The sequence below is a fragment of the Ursus maritimus genome, unplaced genomic scaffold, assembly GCF_017311325.1.
Source record: "Ursus maritimus isolate PB19 unplaced genomic scaffold, ASM1731132v1 scaffold_10, whole genome shotgun sequence".
Classification (NCBI taxonomy): domain Eukaryota; kingdom Metazoa; phylum Chordata; class Mammalia; order Carnivora; family Ursidae; genus Ursus; species Ursus maritimus.
Genome location: NW_024423344.1, coordinates 72152978 through 72160658, shown reverse-complemented (window position 1 = coordinate 72160658; position 7681 = coordinate 72152978). Strand labels below are relative to the sequence as shown.

General features: G+C 35.5%; 1 pseudogene; it reads right to left on the bottom strand.

Moving 5' to 3' along the window:
* Positions 1 to 727: 727 nt before the first annotated feature.
* On the bottom strand, positions 728 to 5627 carry LOC103657631 (annotated as a pseudogene).
* Between the last annotated feature and the right edge of the window lie 2054 nt (positions 5628 to 7681).

Here is a 7681-nt window from a genome sequence, read left to right as displayed (position 1 = left end):
TTTGTTGTACTTTGCAGAAGGAATTACAAAAAGTAACTTTACTCCACTTTCCTAAAAGCTAAAGTCTCCATTAAGATTTTTATCTTTCATTTCTATTCTTATCTAACTGGATTAAACTGTATATCAGAACAATGTTTAATAATAATAATAAGAAGAAGAAAGTACTCTTGTTATAATTCTTACTTTACAGATAATACTTCCTCTAAGGTTTCATACACTTTCAGAACATTAAGAGAATGTTAATATAGGAACTTTTACTTTATCCATTAAAGAGATAGGAATTCATTTTATCTGTTATGAAAGTAATTATCTATTCTCATTTAATTAAGAATTTTTATAAAAAATGGATTATGCATTTTAAGCTGCCTATTGCATATACAATGAGAAGATTGTGAGGTTTTTTTTTACTTTCATTTATTAATATAATGAATAAAATATTCTAACACCAAAACATCTTGACATTATACCTTAAATACTACTGGGTCATGACGTATCAATGCCATGTTGAAGCTGGGATTCTGTTTCCTATTTTATTTGAGATATTTTAAATTGATATTCAAAAGAATGATTCAACTGTGATTTTTTTTGTGCTATGTTTTTGAGTTTTTTTTTTAATTAGAAAAAAAGGGAAGATTTAATTTGAACAGGATTATTGGTTCTTTCTAAATAAGGAAATAATCTCTTAGTATTAAGAAAAAGATGATTGTATTTTTTACATAAAGCAGTATCCAAATCTATGGAATACAATCATATTAAGTCTCTAGAAAGTGCTAGAAACTGTTTCATCAGATTTCATAACCTTCTGAGGGTAGAGTCCCAGTCACTTATCTAGAACTAGTCCAGTACACGCCAGGATAAATTCATTCATTAATATATGCATCAATTTGTTCACACATGATCCGGTCACTTACCACAATGACTTATTTTTCAAATTAAGAAATTATGTTTCAAATAGATGAAGAATCTCAGTCCAGAGCATAGTATTTCTAGGAACTCTCATTACTCGCTGCTTGATTCTGTGGCTCATTATTCCAACGACCAGAGCAGAGCAGCCCAAGACTACACACTTCTTCTGGGGGCACAGGATATCTTCTTCTTATATATCAGATAGCTGCTAACACAGGCTCTCCAGAGGAACAGCCAACCAGTACACAGGCTGCTTCTTCCTTTGCCATACTGCTGCCCTATGGCTACAGTGTGAGTCGCAAAGAATTTTCTCATTGGTTTTCCTACTTTAATGCACAGAAACATGGGTGGAGTCTTGTTTTTCTCTTCTTTTGAAGAACAGTATCTTCAATGGCACATAACTGAATTTCAAACTTATTATCCATTTATGTCCCTTGGTGTTTTTTGTCCAGAGCAGATTCTGAAGAATTGTCTGGAGACTCTTTATTCCTATATGCTTCTATAGAAGAGGCCAGTTGCAGTGGGAGGGAGCCTCACCCAGGTGTTATCTGGCTCTTTATTGTCTTCAGTTGAGGGATCACCTACCTGGGGAAGAGAATTACTAAGGGTGATGTGTATTCCCACCGGCTCAATACTTTTGCCACCATTTAATTCTGCCTCCTGTAACTTTTCAGATAACTGTGACCCTACTTTGTTCTTATTAAGGCAATATTCAATGTGTTTAACTTTATCTAGATCTCCATATACGTTCCATGTGTTTTCTATGTGGCTTTCTGGACCAGACTGCTTGTCCATGTCTAGCATTATATCTTGCTTCTTACAGGTCTCTAAATCTCAGGCTCCCTTCAGTTCAGCCCTGAAAATTTCAGGGCTAACTGCACCTGCATTTCTGTAGCAGAACTATTGTTCATGACTTAGCTTTCCTTAGCTCTTCTGGGTCAAGAGAATAGCAATCTTTTGAAGGGTCCCTTTTGCCTGTTTCACTATCAGTTTGAGAAGAAACTTCTTCCAAGTCAACGAAGTCAACATCTTCCCCTAAAAGTAAATTTTCTTTGGCTATAGATTCAAATGAAGCATGAGTATTAGAAGTTTCCTTGCTGACCTTAGTCACTGTGATAGATCCATTGGTTTGTTCCAGAGAAGATTCCAGTGTCTTTAACTTTTCTGACCAGAGCTGTCTGAGGGCTTTGTATGTGTGTATTTTGTTGACTTCTCCAAAGTTCTTGTTGTTTTGGAATCTAAAGAGATGATTCTCTCTCCATTCTGCTACTGTTTTTCCCTGTTAAGAGATTTAAACTTACTGGATCATGGGAGAGATTGTTTCTATTGCCCTCTACAATGACATTCCCACATGAAGATCCAAAATTGTCTTGCCATTGCCTGGATGATGGGAAGATCTGGCTTCAGAAAAAGATATCAACCCATTCAGTAAGTGTTTGACCTATTTTTGATGTTAATGTAATCTTAACTTCATTTGTAAAGACTGAAATTCCTTTTTCAATTTTCTCTCTGTTCCCATGCTCCATGACAGAAAAAGTAGTATTTTAAAGTTTCTTTATGTAAATATTGCACATTTCTTGTTACATTTATTCTTAGATATTTCATTCGCTATAGTAAATGAATTCCATTTTATTGTCTTTCTTAAATAATTGATAGAACATGCTGTGAAATTATCTAGGCCTGATACTTACGTGGGTATAGTTCTTGACCATTTTTTCTATTTTTCCCAGGGGTCAGTCTGATTAATTTACCTTTTCCTAGACTATGACCTTTCTTTTCTTTTCCAAGATTTTTTATTTACTTATCCGACAGAGAGAGAGACAGTGAGAGAAGGAACACAAGCAGGGGGAGTGGGAAAGGGAGAAGTAGACTCCCTGCTGAGCAGGGAGCCCCACGTGACATGGGGATCGATCCCAGGACCCTGGGATCAGGCCCTGAGCCAAAGGCAGGCACTTAACGACTGAGCCACCCAGGTGCCCATAGACTATGACCTTCCAAGGTAGCTTGAGACAGGCTAAGTTCCACATTTCAGTTAGAGGGAACTCAGACATCTTCATTGTGTTAAAGGAAAAACTATAGATTAATCTTGTTGCTACCGTTTATTGTTATTTTTATTAGTATTCTAATTCTATCACTCCTATTAACTCCAGACTCTGACCTACAGAGAGAATGAAGATGCCCTGGGAGCCATTCTAGCAGGACTCCATCTCTGAAAGGTTCTTTGGGGACTCTTTCCCAAAATATATAAACATATATATGAAAATATATATTCAAATATATATAAATAAAAGCTCTGGGCACATAAATATATAAAACATAATATATATAAATATATAAATTTATTATTTATTATATCTGTGTTGTATATTTGTAAATTTAATACATAAAACATATAGACTTATTATATATTTATATATAATATATTATTTATTATATATTAATATATAACTTATAGGCAATATATATTTAATATACACAAATATATAGGAATATGTATTTATATATGCACAGTTAATATATAAATAAACATAAATAGATTTATTTACATATATACATATATATAAATTTCCTAGCTATCTCATTGCGCCATAGACCTTTGACAATAAAAGCACTGTACTGTTGTTCCACTGCCTACTTCCCATAAATATGTTGAAGCAAGTCACTCTGCCACTGCTAGCATATTTTTGGTGAAGATACATACTTAAACTATGTTCATTTAATTTTGAACACAATAGGGCAATTTTCAAATATAACTGCACAATGCTTAAGTTATATAATTTTGGTTTCCTTAAATAGAGATAGGTATAAGAAAGGAAATGATGGGAAAGATTCAGAAACTTTAGAAAGAAAACAGCAGAAAGCCAGAAGGACACTGACTGGCTGTTGGAAATTAGGAAGAAGAAATGATTTCAAGTGACACTGAGATTTTGCAAATGGGTTGATGGGCGATGGGCGGATGAAGCACTCTGCATGAGCTCGTGAGCCTCAGGATGGGAGACCCCCTGGGGTAGTTAGAAGGAGGTGCAGCAGCCAGCCCTGGCCCTGTGGCTCACGGGCATCTCATAAATGCTTTCTGAATGACTGTTAGATGAACTCCATACCAGACACACTGAATTTGATGTGGATGTTTTCAGTGGTCCTGTAACCTTAAACCTGTGGGGCACTTGCAGGTTACAAAGCACTTTCATATGCTGGCCCATTAATCCCCACAATAAACCATGGAGTAAAATATCATTAAAGCCCTCTTACAGCTGAGGAAATGAGGCTTAGAAAGATTAAGTTCTTTACTTAAGTTCTATGTTTAGTATAAGCCAGAGATGAGGTTTAAGCTGGAGTGTTTTGGAAGCCAGAACCTGGGCTCTTTCTCTTCACGCAGAAATGTTCCAAGTAGAAGTTGTTTTGGCTGCCAGTAGCCGGCTATCTCAGACACATCTGAGGAAATCATAATGTCTGGAAAAACACAAATAATTGCAGAGCGAGTTAAAAATGAGAGCACATCAGCCATAGGCAAGAGACTCACAAAGGTTGGGATGCTGTTTCCTCCCTGCACTGTGACCAACGCAGAGGGAAACTCAGTGCTGCACTTAGTGAGTGAAGGATTCCCCAGAGGCTGGAGTGTCCTGGAAGGATACAGATTTGTTTGGGGGGAAAAATCAAACTCCAGAATTACGGTAAAAGAAGGACCAGTATTTGGCAACAAATTTCATGGAAGAGTTAAGGATATTGGGAAGCAAAAAGGATTCCACAGGATTCTGCTTGAGGAAAAGGCCCTACATATCAACTATAATAAACTAAAATATCCGAAAAAACTAAAATAATTAAACAACTAATACTCTTTTTTGAATTTTATGATACACATTTTTATAATAGTGTATGAGATACGGGTAGTGTTGGTCAAGTACGTGACTCACGGCTGAGTGGGTTTTGCTGGCGGAATTTACTGCTTTCAAGAAATTTTAAAATTTCTCAACTTTGGTTTCATTGCTTTGGTTTTGGTTTGAGGTCATCTTTTATAAATCTATTGGACAGTCTTTACACACATTCCGTAACAGTCACTCTTTCTTGGTTCCTTTTTAGTTCTTTATTTCTTTTTTATTTTAAGTTTTTCTCCCTTTGCTTATTCTGTCTAAAGAAATTATCTGTGTGCCTAGGTTAATATTGCTATTCATTTATTTTGCATGTTTTTCTACGTGCCATCACCTCATTTCTAAATTTTTCTATTTTATAATTATGCTATTGTTTTATGTCTTCTACCATTTTCTTAATTTATTTTTGCGTGCTTGGAAACATGTAACTTGTTTCCATTTGTTCTTTACCATGACTTTTCGGAGTGCTTCTATTTTCCATAAGGTCAATATTCTATTTTAATATATCTTTAAAAAAATAAGAGTATGGGATTTAATTGTGATAATTTGTGTTGCACTATTTTTTCTTTCTCTACATTAAATTAGTTTTGTGGCATTTGAGGAAGTAGGGGCGGATTCGAAGACTTTTTCTAGGCCCATGGCTCTAATGCGCTCCGTGTAATTTCCATCAATTCTTTAAGGTATGGTCCCTTACCATTTGAAATCTCCTAGTAGTTTTCTTTCTTCAGTTTAAACATACCTAACTCTTGCTTTTGCCCCTATCGTCCCTCTTCGGATAAATTTAGGTTCTCTTTCGAATGGTCTCTCTTCAATGTCGGCCTGTTGTAGAAGGGATTTTGCAGATTTCATAGACATCAGATTGCTCCTGTCACATCGTCTTAAGTCATGGATTCATGCTAATTATCCACAATTCAGCCTATGCAAAAAAATATGTAGAGTTTCAGTAGATTTTTCTCAAATTGTCCTGCCCATGTTCCAGTGCATTCCTGGTGGCAATTTTGGGGTTCTCTACTTCTCACATCCATCGTGTAACACGTTGCCCGCTGTCTTTCCTCCTGAAGACATACTGATACCATCCAAGTCTTGAGCTGCCAGGGGTTTGTGCCCCCTGCTCTTATTTCCTGATTTCTTTCTTTCTTTTTTTTTTTTAAAGATTTTATTTATTTATTTATTTATTTATTTGAGAGAGAGAGCATGCTCCTGCACTAGTGGAGGGAGGGGCAGAGAGAGAGGGAGAAGCAGGCTCCCCGCTGAGCAGGGAGCCTGATGCAGGGCTTGATCCAGGACCCCGAGATCAGGACCTGAGCTGAAGGCAGACGCTTAACCGACTGAGCCATCGAGATGCCCAATTTCCTGATTTCTTGTGATGGGTGTCATCATGGCGGTTTGGTATTTGCTATTTTTGAGGAGCAATTCCAACATTACTCTGCTATAGCCACCGTTTTCATATCCCTTCACCTGACCCCAAGGTGAAAGCATAAATCTCAGTCTTCAGGCTTCAACTGGCATAAGTCCTTCTTGGATTGTGGACCCCAGGGCTTCAAAAATACATACTTCTTATTTTAATGGAATAGAATAAGCATTCATATTTGTAAGTGCTTATTTTCTGAAACTTAAAATCTTCATATCCTTCTATAAAGCTTTGTACACACATTCAAACATGCACTGTTCATAATTGAAAACTGATTTTGACTTTCACAAAACATTCTAAATGACACGGAATATTCTTTATCATCAAATCATCTCAAATATTCTCTTTTCCACCTTATAAGTTTTATCAGATTGACTTGTTCTTCCTCATCATGAAATTAAACCACAGAGCTGTTTCATTGGTTTGATTTTTCTGTAGAATGGTGCCCATTTTTTTCTTTAAGAATGAAAATTCCAAATCATCCTCCTATCCCAGTCAGAAAGAGAAAAAAGAAAATGTCTTAACAAACTGAAAACAAACATTTGTAATGATTAGATAGGAATATTTTTGCAATTTCAAACAACTAAACTATTTTTTTCCTCAAACGCTCAAGTTTATGTATTGATTTTATTAAGAAAGTTAGTAGATGTCAAATATTTGGAAACCATTTCTACGTTCCTTGACTGGTGATAAACTATGAAGTAAACAATTAATCGTCTTTGAGTGGCAGTAAATACTATGCTAAATACTCTGTCAGGGAAATCTTTACATGCTGGAAGCAACTTTTCAATACCAATGTAAAAATAATCCCATATTTTCTACAGAGTTATACTAGGAATCTACTGAAGCCAAACCATTAGTGAGATTCATTACCTTGCTGGGGTCTTTATCTAAGCCTTTTCAAGGGTACTCCATGGCAAACAACCATACAGCTCAGGGTTTCGAAAACAAGTTAGCAAGGGTTTGCAGCATCTCCACAGAATTCCTAACTATCCTTTTTTAACTTAATTTGATATTTAATTTAGTCAAATAGAATATATGATTAAAATTTGAAAAACAGCTCCATATATCTAGCTAAGTGTTTGTTTGGTTTAACTAATTAACAGAATCTATTATAAAATGTTTATAATTTTATGAAAAGTAATTTTGGTTTTACTACAGTAATTTGTACACTCCATAATTTCCAGCACGGTGTGGCAAGTTACAAACTCTTTCACGGCTTCTCTTTACTAATATCTTCTTACCAGAATTTATGCTAAGTCATTCACGTAATATTCAACACAAGAGTTCTAGCAATAAATTTAACATGCTTTTTAGCTAAATATTTTCATAGAGTTGTTTAAAACATTTTTCTGAGTAAAACTCCATTATACACACACACACACACACGCACATACACACACATAGACATCTTTATCCAGTCATCTATGGACACTCAGGTTGTTTCCATATCTTGACTATTGTAAATAATGTTGCAATAAACCTAAGGGTTCATACA